Below are 15,071 nucleotides of genomic sequence, written 5' to 3'. Positions count from 1 at the left end.
AACATAAGAGCTAACACTCTAGAACTTAGAAGAAAATACAGGAGGAAAGCTTCTTGACAATGGATTTGGCAATGATTTCTGGGATATGACACCAAAACACGGGCAACAGAAGAAACAGATAATTTGGATTTCATAAAAATTAAAAACTCTTGTATATCAAAGGACGCTATCAACAGAGTGGAAAGACAACCTGCAGACTAGGAGAAAATATTTGTAAGTCATGTATTTTATAAAAGGTTAACCAGAGTATACAAAGAACTCCTATAACACAACAACAACATAATCCAATTTAAAATATGGGCAAAGGACTGGAATAGACATTTGTCCAAAAAAGATATACAAAAGGCAATGAGCAAATGAAGTGGTGCTCATCACCACTAATCATCAGGAAAATGCAAATAAAAACCATAATGAGATAGTACTTCACACCCATTAGGATGGCTATTATGAGAAACACAGAAAACAAGTGTTGTTGAGGTTGGGAGCAATTGGAACTCTTGTGCATTGCTGGTGGGAATGTAAAATAGTGTGGCTGCTGTGGAAAATGCATAGTGGTTCCCCCGCAAAACACAGAATTACCAACAATTCTACTTCTGGGTATATATTCAAAGGAACTGAAAGCAGGTTCTCTAAAAGATTCATGTATACCCATATTCAGAGCAGTGTTACAATACCTAAAAGGTGAGAGCAACCAACATGTCCGTCAATGGATGACATACATTAATAAAATGCTGCATATACATACAATAGAATATTATTCAGCCTTAGAAGGCAAGGAAATTTTGACACATGCTATAACATGGATTAGCCTAGAAGACATCATGCTTAGTGAAAAAAGGCAGCCACAAAAGGGCAAATATTACATGATTCCATTTATATATATAGTACCTAGAATAGTTATATTCAAAGACAGAAAGTAGAATTGTGGTTGCTAGGGGTTCGGGGGAAAGGGAATGCATGGAAATTATTGTTTAATGGGTAGTGTTTTAGTTTAGTAAGATAAAAAAGTGCCGGAGATAGATGGTGGTGATAATAGTACAATAAATAACATAAATGTACTTAATGTCACTCAACTGCACATTTTAAAATGATTAAAAGTGTAAGTTGTATGTAAAGCACATTTTGCCACAATAAAATATTACTCAAGATGCAGTACAGGGAAATGAAGTGAAAAAAAAAAAAAAACCCACAAAAGCCAATTGAAAGCTATGGAAAGGAGAATGGAACGGTCCACTTGCTCTCAGATCCATGCATAACCTTCCATGCCCTGAGTCTGGAGAGCTGATATCTCAAAACTGTATTTTCCACACTCCTTGTCCTACTGGCTTCTTTCTCTGCTAGATTCCATCCATGAGAGTCTCAGGCAAGAGACTGGATCATAGGTGGAAAAGAGATAACAGGATATTTCTTCTTTGCTTTCTTTGGATTTTATGGTGTCTCCATCAGTGGCTACGTCTCTCCATGGTCCCTGTTTCTGTAGGACAGAACTGCCATAGTTCTAAGATGGCCTCACCTTCTGGGTTCTGGTAAGACTGTCTCCTTATTGCAACCCTACAGCCCAAGCAGCGATAAGTTTTTTTGCTATTGCTAAACACAGACTGCCTCACTATCCCCTGGTTGGAATTCAGATACCCTAAAACATTTGTAACTAGTTCTTCATATGTCAGTCTGTTCAGGCTGCTATAACAAAAATACCATAAATTGGTGGCTTATAAACAACAAACATTTATTTCTCCCAGTTCTAGAGGCTGGGAAGTCCAAGATCATGGTGCTGGTAGATCCTATGTCTGATAAGGGCCCACTGTCTAGACAACTGTCGATTTGCAGTAACCTCACATGGTGGGACAGATGAGCCAGCTCTCTGGGGTCTCCTTTACAAGGACACTACTCCCATTTGTGAGGCTCTTCCTTCATGACCTAATCACTTCCAAAGTCCCCACCTTCCCAACACCCTCACCATTGTGGTCAGGATCCCCACACAGGAATTCTGGGAGGATACAAACATTCAGACCATAGTATCATCTTAAATTCTCTGTTGAACTACCCAGTATTAACCATTTTCCTGATTCTAACACACATCCAATCCATTTGAAAAAGAAAGAATAGAAACAATGGATAAAAGGCAACAGGTAATGGCTGAGAGTTTTCCTAAAGAGGTGAAAGGTGTGAACACTCAAATTTAGGAAGCTCCAGTAGAATAGATAAGAAATTCACGGTTAGATACATATCAAAATAAAACCATGGAACACCAAAGACAAAGAGAAACTCTTAAAACCAATCAAATAGAAAAGATGCATTACATGTAGAAGCAAACAATCGGAATGACTGCTGATATTTCAATAGAAAACAGTAGTGTGATATATTCAAAAAATATATATATATTCAAATGAAAGAAAATAACTATTAATCTAAAAGAAACAAAAGTACCCATAAAAGTATCTTTCAATACCAAAGGCAATAAAAAGATATTTTCCACGAAAAACATTGGGGTTTAACAACGATGACCCCTGAGAAAAAGCATGTTTATAGGATACCTTTCAAGAATGATAATGATCCACAAGAAAAGTCTAAATTGCCAAAAACAACAAAGAAATTGTCACGCATGTGTGTAAATCTAAACCAGCACTGACTGTAAGACACAGTAATAGACAATAATGAACAATTAAAAGTGTAGTAATAGGATTTAAATGTTACTAAATTCCTTACATGGTTAAAGAGATGGTCAGAAATAATAACTTTAGGCTTTTAGGATAAATATTAAACACTAGAACTTCAAAATACCATATATAAAGAGAATAGCAGATGGCTTTACTCAGAACAAAGCAATATGTTAATACCTTGATTCTTACTTTAAAAAATATTCATCATATATTTTGGCAGAGCATTTTTGGAGGATCCTTCCCTTTGTGCACCCACTTCTGCTAAGCTGTGCTTCCGCTGCTTCAACTCCCATCATATAAAGTTTAAGTTAGATTCAAAAGGTGCTCCTGCCTATGAAGGAAGAGGCATACTGGACGGTCAACAGGTCAACTATGTAGGTCGTTTATCTTCACACAACAGCCAGAATGATTTCAACACAGAAACCAGACCACATTATCTTTCTGCTAAAAATCCTTCAAAATCCACATTCTAACTATGTTCTCTAGACCCTGGATGATCTGGCTGTTTCTGACGCCCCTAAACTCACCCTAAGTTCTTCTTCGCCTCTTCCTGTGTCTTCACCCTCCACTGGCTTCTGACAGGTCTGAGAACACTGTAAACTCTTTTCTGCTGCAGGATCTCCTGTTGTCTTTGCCTAGCTGCTTCCTCAAACCTTCCACATGGCTGGTTTGACCTTCTCTCATACACAGACGATCAGGATCACATGCAGTTACTCTACCCACAAATGAACTACCCCTGCTTTGAATTTATTCTGTAGATTATTCTCCTAGCATGATTCTGAAAGTAATAAAGCCTTCCTGGTTAAAAGAAGCCCACAGAAAAGTGAGTTTGTCATATAAAACGACCTCACATAGACACCAGGATGAATCACCAAACAGGTTTTAGGTATCTCCTTTCTCACAAAACTTTGAAACACACTCACAGAAATCTCTGGTCTAGCTTACTGCAGAACAGAAGAACTGGACACATACCCCTTTCAGCTTTCCAAAAACATAGGAAACGAAGTATGGTTTAAAACAGACCTTGTCTAGTTATATGTATGGTTTGTTTTGAATGAGCCATAATCAATGTTTTGTTCCCTTCATTTGCTTAAAGATGTTTTGTAGAGAGAGAAAACAAGGTCTACTTATGTACTTCCATACATGTATTCTTTCCACTACTCATTTTCTTAGTTGGTAATTATGGGGATAAAAGTACTTGCTTAGAATAAATGCTAGAACCAAAGGAAAGGCTTTCATTTCCTAGAAAATTTCTCCATATTTTAGAAGTGGCATTACTGGGGTGCCTGCGTGGCTCAGTCGGTTGAGCATCAGGCTCTTGATTTCGGCTCAAGTCATGATCCCAGGGTCGGGGGATCGAGCCCCACATCAGCATGGAGCCTACTTAAGATTCTTTCTCTCTCTCTCTCCCTCTGACCCTCTCCCCTACTTGCTCTCTCTCTCTGAAAAAAAAATGGCATTAGTGAGAACCCGAAACAACTTTAAGTCACTATTAGTGAGAACCCGAAACAACTTCAAGTCACTTTAAGAACACTATTCTAAGCTTTAGTACAAATCCATGAGCTTCAATGTCCACAGCTATAAAATGGAATGATAATGCATGTCTGAACTAATTCTCAGAGTTGCTTAAGTGCCAAGTGAGTTTTATGAAGAAATGCTTCATAAATTGCAATACAGGATTACTCTCCTCCTTAAGGATGAAAGTTGGGTTAGAGTTTGGGCTACACAATTTACCCATTCGAATTAGTAAGGGATATTTTCTGAGTCAGAAATCACAACCTGAAATGTCTGCAGGGACAAAGGAGGTGAAATACATGAGTGAAGTGGACGAAGTAAAAGCAGGGAGTGGAGGCCTTGTGGCAAAGTAGAGAGTGCACATGCCCCATTCAGAGTGGGCAACCACATCTGCTTTGAGCTGCTTACAGGTGCAAACTCCACCTTGCCGGGCCCTATTGTTTTTCAGGAAAAGCTAGGACTCTGGGAATGTATGTAAAATTTACTAATTTTAAAATATTGGTAAATAGTTTCAAAGTATTCATTTTAAATTGATGAGCTGACCCAAATAAACATATCCAAAGACCAAATTCAGCTTTTATGTTATCTCCTTATGACTTCCACATGAGTTTTTGTGGTTTTTGTCACAAAGAGATGGCCAATAGACATAAGTCTAACCACATGGTGTAATCATTCTCAGACCTCAGGAAAAATGGACAATAACAGTGGCTAGCATTTTTCTGACTTTTTGCTATATGCCAGGTGCTCACTGTAGTTACAGTTTTATATGCATTATGTCATTTAACACTCACAAAAAGCATTTCAGAAAGGCATTGCTGTAATCCACATTTTCAGAAAAGAGGACTCAGGGTTAGAGTTTTTAAAGTCATAATGCTGGTAAATGGTAGAGTCAAGAAAAAGACCAAGTCAAAGGCCATGGCAGAAATTTGGTGTTCAAGGACAGATGACCTCAATTCAGAAGACTAATTTCCCCAATTTGAGGTTCTTGATTCCCTATGTGTCCCCAGTGTGGTAAGGGGTCTTCTGTGAATTATTTTGAAAGTCTAATGGAAACCTTCTATTTGCCCTGTAATGGATGACTGAGTTTGTTTCCCATTACCAAGGAAAGGGAGTTTGCTTTGTTAGATACAATCTTTCAAATTATAGATCTAGGGAAGAGACTAATGAAGGGATCTTTGTCTATAAAAATGAAGAAGAAAGAAGAAAGAAGGAAGAAGAAGAAGGAAGAAAGGAGAAGGAAGAAGGAAGGAAGGAAGGAAGGAAGGAAGGAAGGAAGGAAGGAAGGAAGGAAGGAAGGAAGGGAGGGGAAGAGGAAAAGTTGGAACTGAATAGTTTAGAGCATGGACATTGCAGAAGTTATTAAAATGATACTTTTTACATCAAAACTTTATATAATCCCCATTCATATAAAGTAGATTTGTATTTACAAATATTTATTCATTCACCAAACTATTAGTAGCAACTCATGGACCTTCAAATACTTTGGATTTGACAGATAAAAGTTATTTTTCAAATATATGCACCAAAAAACGTAGGCTGTAAAGATACAGTTGAAAAACGATGTCCAAGCCAATGCTATCCCCTTTTGTCATGTGACCAAACTCTCTGCAAATAGATATGCCAAGCTGGTATTAAAGACCACCAAGCTGAATCTTTCACTTTGCACTTTTTTTCTCCTCACCAATAATAATCAAAAAGGACTAAGGCAAATGAGAGTAATTTTTCACATGCTAGACGTCATACCAATAAATTCATAAAAAAGAAGTTACCATTGAAATCTTACACATCTCTAAATTTTTCCACTTGAAAACAATGATCTTTTATAATGTAATAAAAATCAATATGGCATGAATAACATGGACCCTGATTTATTTGTCAAAACTTGGAACTCAGGCTCCAGCAAATCCAGAGAACTTGTCGACTTGACCACCTACCTTTAGAAAAGCCTGAAAGTAACGAATAATAAAGCTCAGGTAGGAGACACAAAGTGGCCAGGCTACAGCTGTGATCCTGGGCCTGTGACACACAACAGAGTCATGGTGTTACAGGGATAAGCATCCAGGATCTGGGGAAAGTAATTAGACGTTGAACTTACAAACATTTGGGTGGAATGACAGGACTATAATTTTTCCCTCAGTTTTCGCATTTTTACAACTAACACGGAGCAATAAGGCACCTCCTTTCTTGTATTGACCTAAACCAAATCTAAAGTCACTGGGTCGATGTGAATTCTAAAAGAAATTTAAGAGGCTTTAAGAGCACCTACAATCACCAAGAAAACAGCAGAAAAAAGGAAACCCATGAGGATTCTTTGGATTTTCAAAAATCTTTTTAAATTTTAGCACCATTACAAAGGCTATTTCAAGGCTTACATCCAATTACCATCCTAGTACTAATAAATTATCATTTAATTTTTTTTTTTTTTTTTTGTCTTAAATCGTCTTAGGGAAATTTTAGCAAGGTGCAGATAGAAACTACTGGAGAACAGAAGAGAGTTGTTAGCAAGTTGAAATGACATCATTTCTGGAAGGATTCCCCTATTTCTCAACAGCGATCACAAGGCTCTGGTCTGCACTTTCCCTCTCCTTAGAAAACTTTTCCAGATGCGTGTAGAGTTGCAGGGACCCCAGCCCCACAGACCTGCTTCTAGAGAAGTCATCCCCGAGCAACAGCTCCCTGCGGCCGACCCAACGCAGCGCCGCCACAAGCTCTCCCCGGGGCCGCGGGGACGAGGCGCGACCTCCCCTCGGGTTCTCCCCGCACGTTCTCCACACGCCCCCTCCGCGGTCCAGCTCAAATACTCCCGGCCGGCTCGGGGCGGGCGCGGGCGCGGTGACCTCGCACTCTCCGCGCCCCGGGAGCGCCCCACACGCCACTGGTGGCCGGGAAGCGGCGCCGCCCCCAGCACCGCCCCCAGCGCCGCGGGGGCCCCGCCCCCTCCCAGGGCTCCAAGCAGCACCCGCGCTGCCCCAACCGCTACCTGGGCCGGAAGCGGGCGCCTCCTTCCTCCCCTCCCCCGGGCGTGGGAACGTGCTTCGTCTTCACCGTGCGCCCGCCACCTGCGCAGCGGCTCCTCGCAGGGCCGTGTGCGGCCGAAGGGAGCTGCGGGGGGGCTTCCCGGGACTCGGCGCGCTCCTCCCTCGCCTGGTGCCGGGGCGTGGAGGAAGTGGGCAGAGCGCCCACCTTGGGTTGCCCCGGATCCCTGGAACCGCTCAGACAGTCCCAGTGTCCTGGAGCAAACTCACTTCATTTTAAGGCTTGGTGTTCCTCCCTCCCCCCCCCCCCCCGCACCTCCCAGCCCCTAGAACTTCCCCCCCGCCTACGTGGGGCTCATGCCACCCGCAGGGCCCGGGCTGAAAATAAGCATCAGTTTTAGACCAAGAGGGAAAGTGACTAATGAAGTTGCCCCCGGATACCAATTCACTTTGGCGGTTTGAGGAACTGGGGGCTCAGGCTGCAAGAGATCTGGAACCTCTGCTTCAGGTCCTGCCCTCTTGGTCCTAGAAGTCCTGACTGGGGTCACTGAGTGGGTCCATCCTGACCAGATTCACATGAACAGCCTCAAGGGACATTTTGCGCATAGTTCTGCCTTCCTCCCCTTCAACAGGTGCACAGTCAAAATGTCCTCTGATTTTGTTAATAATCTAAATGGGCCTGATTTTCATGATGATATCTAAATGAGAAGAATTCTAGAAGAGAACAGAAGTCATCTAGTCCTAATCAATGCATGTGTCTTAAAAAACATGATCACTTGAATAGATGCCAAAAAGGCAATCAGCATATTCAAGATCCTTCTTCAGAAGATATCTTTGAAATCTAGAAATTGAACGGTGGGGTTCCATCTGATACACGAAGATATCGGAATATTGAGAATATTATATCAATACCAACTTGTAAACAGACTCAAAATTTCAAGTTACTTCTTTAAAAAACAGCATACCAAATATATTATTTAACATAACAGTAAGCAACCCACTGGCCACATACAAAATAAAATAGGCGAACAATAACCTACAATTAAACTACAATGGGAAAATGGATCCCATGCACAATAGCAACAAAGAACATAAAATAACCAGGAATGATAAAAAAAAAAATGTAGGAAATCTGAAAAAGAAAATTGCAGGACTACTGAGAAATTATTTATAAAACATTTTATTAACTGGGGAGACATAGGATATCCTTAAGTGAGAAGAAAAGATTTTAAATGCATAATTACTGCCTACCTAAATAAGAGACAACAATATCTTGAATTCATCTGAGAACCTACATAAACTAGAAAAGCTAAGACTAGTGGTTCTCAGACTGTGGTCTTGGGGCAGATGAGGTTCAAGGGGTTCAAAAAATCAAAATTGCTTTCCTGATGATATTAAGACTATTTTCACTCCTTTTTTGGTATCCACTCTTTCACTAGTATACACTGAAATGTAGTATATTCCAGTGGCTACATCCAACGTATTATCACAAGAGATTTATTGCAAAAGCAGATATCTTCTATCATGCCAGACATTAAACAAGTTTGCAAGAATGTAAAAGAATGCCATTTCTGCCACTAAATTTCTTTTGTTTTGGAAACTATAGTTATTTTTCATTTAAAAACGTTATGTTAACAAATAATTAATTTACTAGTGTTTTTAAATTTTTAAATAAATACATTTAAAATTTTTCAGCTTAATTTCTTTTCTTTTCTTTTTTTTTTTTTTTAAATAGGATTCACTCCCAGCATGGTGCCCAACTCTGGGCATGAATTAACCCCCCTGAGATCAAGACCTGAACTGAGATCAAGAGTCGAACGCTTAGCCAACTGAGCCACCCAGGTGCCCCTCAGCTTAATGTCTAATGTGGTAATTATCCGTAGATATAATACATTACAAAAACTCTATGGTGTCTTCAAATGATTTTTAAGAATGTAAAAGAGGGTCCAGGACCAAGAAGTTTGAGAGCCTTTTGATAATAATGAAAAAAATTAGTAAACTATAATAATTAAGAGTATGGCACTAACACGGGAATAAAACAAAATGTACAATCCAGTCAGCCTAAGACCATTAAGGACAAAACCTGTGGTCTCCTTGTCAAGTTTACTGGATCCTTGAAACAATGGAGACTGCCGCAAAGGAACCATGAAGGCCAGGTGCTTTCTTAATCTTTGTTTTGGGTCCTTTGGCCAGTTACCTCCTTACTATCAGTTTCTGGGCTCTGAGGACATTCACATATGCATACTGCTAGTTCAAACACATCACAACTATTATTTTTATTTCATCTATCCAGGCACATAGAGTCCGAGATTTGACTTATATGTTTGTAAAATATTCCACATTTTAACATCTCATTGGTGATACCTATTTGATTTTTCCTTATGAATTTTGAACTTATGTTATTGCTTTGCATTACATTATGGGGAGGGAGGAGCTGTATAATATCACTGTAATTTAACTGAAACATGCACTGAGTAAAGTGTATTCAAGCTACTTCAAAAAGCACCTACTGTATAGGCTTTCTTTTCCTCTTACTCTTTATGTTTCAGTAATACAATGAATACAAAGGAAGAACATGTCTCACTTGCTTAATGATGATTTTTGTTGGTGGTCATTTTTTTTTTTACCTGATCTAAATTCGTTCAGTATCAGATATTTCCACTGAAGCTCGTGAACTGGCAAGATAACATTTGAAATAATCATCACCAAAATAAAAATGTTTGCTTTGGATTCTTAATGGGAAACAAAACCATAGTTTAAAAACAGTTTCACTTTAGGGCGCCTGGGTGGTTCAGTTGGTTAACTGTCTGACTTCAGCCCAGGTCATGATCTTGCAGTTCAGGAGTTCAAGCCCTGCGTCGAACTCTGTGCTGACAACTCAGAGCCTGGAGCCTGCTTCAGATTCTGTGTCTCCCTCTCTCTCTGCCCCTGCCCTAATTGCACTCTTTCTCTCTCTCTAAAAAAAAGTAATAAACATTAAAAAAATTAAAAAATATTTTCACTTTATAGGGTATGTTTTCCAAGAAAATTTAATGAAGATAATCAATAAAGATAAGCACTTTATAATACAAACTACTTTTTTTTGGTGGTAGGTGTTATGCCCAGAATTCGTGATCCCCAAAGACCACTAGGGAGCCGAGTCCGATGCAAAAGCAAAGAGCCTTTATTCGAGCTAGCTCGAGCTCAATCCCCTACCTGCACCGACGCAGCGGTGAGATACCAGGGAAAGAGAGCGAGTTTCAAAAGGACAAAGGTTTTATTGGGGCCTGGGGGCAGTTGGTGAGGTAATGGCTATGGCCTCAGCCGATTGGCTGGGGAAGGGTCCTGGGGAAGGGTCGAGTCCTGTTAGGCAGGTGAGGGGGGGGGGGGTTACTCAAGGGGAGGAGGTGTGGTCAAGGTGAAGGACACAGAACAAGATGGAGTCGGCTGGCGTAGGCCTGCCCTTTCAGTAGGGAAGAAGTACAAGACTTGAGGACGTGAAGTAGGGCTTAAAATCTTTTTAGAAAGTAGAGGAAAGTATTTGACATTTTTCCTTCAAAATTTTTATAGCTAACGTGGCTTTTTAAAAATTTTAAATGGGTTGAGGTATTTCTTGGTTTTGTTTTTCGTTTTTGTTTGTTTTTTAAACCTTCTCTGGATTGTTGCAGACTGTTTAAAATTATGCGTTTTTCCTTAGGGGGCATTTGGGTTTGAGAGTAGAGGGTTGTGATAGGAGGGAATTTAAGGGAAATTTCAACATAATTTACTTCAACCCCCTATTTTATAAAATAGGACCTTTGGGTTCAATTCAGTTGCCTGAGGTCACACATCAAGTTGGTAGCACACCCAAGGGTGTTGGGTGAGAATGTTCTGGCGAGAATGTCCGTGCTCTGTGCTGACAGCTCAGAGCCCGAAGCCTGCTTCAGATTCTGTGTCTCCCTTTCTCTCTGCCCCTTCCCCATGCGTGCTCTGTTTCTCCCTCAAAAAAGTTTTTAAAAAATTAAAAGAGTGATGAGCACTTGAAATAAAGGAAGAGGCACAAGAAGAAGGGACTGAGAGCTGGAAGCTAACCCACAGTGATTCTGAGATTGTGCAAAACAATGGACATCAGGACACAAGGTGAGTTTGCCCTGAAGGCAATCTCTGTTCCTGAACTGCCATTCCTAGTGTTTGTTTCCTGAGTTCCACAGGTCAAAGTGTATACATGCCCATTTTAACCAGTTTCTTTCATATACACATAGATACGATCTTGGGGGAGGAGAGATGTAAAACTCATTGTAACTTCTGCTGGCTGACTGGAACTGCCCTTAGGCTGAATGATTTAGGAAGTCCTTTGAGAATCAGTCCTGTAGTTGAAGACCTTTTATTTCCTGGAGTTGGTTGATTAGGAAGAGATAATAAACCAGCCATTGGATTCTCTGATCCAACAGTAATCCTGTGGATATTTTTTTAGTGGGGTGGGGAGACTCTTTTTTGTTTTTTGTCCAGCTCTATTGAGATATAATTGACATATAACATTGTATAAGTTTAAGAAGTCCAAGTATTGATTTGATATATTTATATATTGCAAAATGATTACCACCATAGCATTAGCTAACACTTCCATCCTGCCATATAATTACCTTTTTTTGTGTGTGTGTGGTGAGAACATTTAAGATTTACTATCTTGGCAACTGTTATGTATATAATACAGTATCATTAGCCATCATCATCATGCTGTACATAGAAATTCCAGAACTTATTCATCTTATAATTGGAAGTTTGTACCCTTTGACCAACATTGCCCCATTTCCCCTATCCCCTAGTCCCTGGCAACCACCATTCTACTCTCTACTTCTAGGAATGTAGTTTTTTTAGATTCTGCATATGAGCGATATCCTATGTATGTTATTCTCTGTCTGACTTTCACTTAGCATGAAGCCCTCAAGATTCATCCAAGTTGTCACAAATGGTAAGATTGCCTTCTTTTTCATGGTTGAATAACATTCCACTGGATATATATACTATATCTTCCTTATCCGCTCATCTGTTGACAGACATTTGGGTTGAATATTCTTAGCTTATCAGCATGATGAGATTGTTACCACTCGGGAAACTTAAGAGTGAATCCAGTAATCCAGTAAAGTGGTTATATGGATGCTCCTGGGTAGATACACACACCACAATGTGGTAATGATGGATGGAGGGTCCAAGTAGAATCAATTTTGGAAGGAAATGACTTAAAAAACATAGAATCGAGTTCCTGTTTTCCAGTTACCAGATATTTTCGAAACCTCATGCCTAACTTTTAAAATTATGGAACTAACAAACATTCTCTCACTTTGTATGATCAGATACTGGGATGTGAGGAATTTTCAGGTCAAAACGCATGTGTGTTACTATCTCCTGTTGGCATTGTAATATAGAAGGTAACCTCTGGGAGGTCTTGAACATATTTAGGCAAAAGCAGGCAAACATTACAGATGTTACAAGTGTAGAGAATCCTTAGGGATAGGTATGCCAGGGAATAAGAATAAGAAAGAGTAAACAGAATGAAAACATCCTCGAGTCATTAAATTGCCAATTTATGAAGGTGCTTCAAAAATGCTCTCTATTCTACACCACCCAGCATATTTCAGTTCTCCAGACCCTTCCACACCATTACATTTTAACAGAGTTTATTTCACTTACTTTGGTTTATCTTTCCCATACAAAACTCAACTCTTATTTTACATTGGCAGTAAAAAGGAAAGATAGGATTCATCACACACATTTAATTTAATTTATTGTCAGTTGACCTCTTGGCTCCATGACTTACTAGCTATGTACAATTACAGTATATATTTGCAATTAGTGCATTATTTAAAGTTTCTGTGCCTCACTGTACTCATCTAGAAAATGGTGAAAAATAAGAATGTTATTTATATCATAGAGCTGTTTTAAGGATTAAATGATGCTATCACTATAATAGCCTAGCACAGTAAGTAGCATATAATACATAATTAACATATATTAGCTCTAATTGTTACTGTTGTCATCATTATTATAATTATCATCATCTCACAGGATTTCAGGGTTCTTATTACAAAATTAGTTTCTTCGTATTCCAATATGCCAACCATTTGAATCAAGAAATTTCGATTAAAAAAAAAAGAAACTTGGATAATTTTGTGCAGAGTGGCCTTTATAATCTAATGGGAAGAAAGTGGCCTTTATCATCAAGATTCACTCCATTACTAGACTCATGAATTTTGTACAATTCTTTTAATTTCTGTGAGCATTGTTTTTCTCATTTATATGACAAGATAGATATTATTAATGCCTTCACAGAGATGTGTACACTCAAGTTCAGAGATGTTAAGGACTAAAATGTCCTTAAAACATTAGATGTTCTTTCCTTTCAGGAAAGTCCTAATACTAAAACTATGTGTTTCTTCAAACAGAGGCAGTCAAAGTCAAAACTAATACATATTTTTTCCCTCCAGAAATACCACTTAAAAATGAAATGTTCCCTGCTTCTTTCCTGCCCAGTATTAAGTATTCTGCAGAAGTCTAATTAAGATGTGTCCATAGCTTCCGAGAACCTACTACTTTATGTTAATCATATTCCTTCATTGAGTGAGGATCCTGAATTGTGAAAATGAATCCTATCTTCCTTCAGGTAGGTGATCAAATGTACCAAAATAAAAAGACACAGCAATTGCCCTGTTCCTTTTCAGGGCTAACACACCCAGGAGTCTGGTTCTGTCACTGAAGAGACAGCTTCATACTCAAATTCTCACAGAGGAGGACAGAGCACTGTCACTTACCTGCATCACATTTCCTTTGACTCATGAAAACTGCAGGGCAGGCTGGAGCCCCAGAAGAACAGCCCCAGAGTTTAAGCCAGATGCACTCGTTCTATTGAGGAATCATACAAGCAATTCACGGGTGGATCATAGAACAAATGGAAGCAACCATTCCCATGCAACAGTTGCATTTCTTCCATGTTTATAGGTTAGTTCATTATTGCTAAAACTTCCTTGCTTGGCAGAGACCTTCAAACATACTGCAATCTGGGGGGCAGTAAGAACAAGAGCAGAGGAGGGATGGAAAAATTGACAGAAAGAAAAATTTTGCATATCCCAAACAAGCCTGGGTCAACACAATGGGAAGGGCGTGGAGGCATTACATAAGTGCCATTTAATGACCGTGAACTAGAGTTTTTAGGCAAACATGGTTGGGGTGGACTTTTCCTGATTAGCAATATAATTAGCCTTCCCTTTGATTATAGTAATTAATAGGCCAAAGGTTCAGGATGTGTTCAGTTTGTTCTCTGATGTAAGCAACACCAACAAAAATTCTAATGTGAATCCTGTTCTGAGAGTTCCTGGAGCTGAAATGAAGGCAGACCCTTATCTTCTACTTTACAAACTCATTTCTGATTTCAAAACTGTAAAATTCTTGATCGTGTAATGAATTCGAGGCTGGGAAGCATCAAATGATGGGGTGATGCAAGTTGTCCTGGTGGTGTTAAATTATACATTTGCTTAAAGCTGAGGTAAAGTAATCCCACAGAGTTTGTTAAAATATTTACATTGCTGATTAGTGTAATGGGAGCAGTTGATTCTGTACAAGATAGCTTTGAAAAGCAAAGCAAATGTTAAAAAAAAAATAAAAAGAACAAGATCCACTTTTGGAAATAAATTTTAAAATGTTTTCAGACTCAACACATTTTCCCCCAAGTCCACCAAATATGTAGTCTTTATACCTCTGGGTGCTCAGTCTTTGATGCTTAAAAACATATGCAGAGATATCTTTCAGGCAGAGCAAATGAGAGCAAATAATTTGAGTCCCTTGCTGGGGGTGGCTCTCCCCATTGGTGGAGACAGTGACACTGGATGAGCAGGCGATGCCCAAAAGATGTGGTGCCCACAAGAAGTTGATACCTGTGTACATCTGATGCTACAAAGCCACAAAATCC

At 39.4% G+C, this 15,071-nt stretch overlaps 1 protein-coding gene across 6 annotated transcripts in view; it reads right to left on the bottom strand.

The window, feature by feature from the left end:
• The window catches only part of MYO3A (myosin IIIA), a 239,162-nt gene extending 232,130 nt beyond the window's left edge, over window positions 1-7,032 (bottom strand). For 3 of the 6 annotated variants that reach the window (XM_027073673.2, XM_027073674.2, XM_053225410.1), the window contains exon 1: window positions 6,816-7,029. The gene's annotated coding sequence lies outside the window, so the exon portion shown is untranslated. Of the gene's footprint in view, window positions 1-6,815 lie in introns of all 6 variants that reach the window. The other 3 variants (XM_053225411.1, XM_027073670.2, XR_008299958.1) reach the window with 2 other exon arrangements.
• Between the last annotated feature and the right edge of the window lie 8,039 nt (window positions 7,033-15,071).

The sequence above is a fragment of the Acinonyx jubatus genome, chromosome B4 (assembly GCF_027475565.1).
Source record: "Acinonyx jubatus isolate Ajub_Pintada_27869175 chromosome B4, VMU_Ajub_asm_v1.0, whole genome shotgun sequence".
In the NCBI taxonomy this organism is placed as follows: domain Eukaryota; kingdom Metazoa; phylum Chordata; class Mammalia; order Carnivora; family Felidae; genus Acinonyx; species Acinonyx jubatus.
The sequence above is the reverse complement of the archived record's forward strand: the minus strand, read 5'-3'. Positions and strand labels throughout refer to the sequence as shown.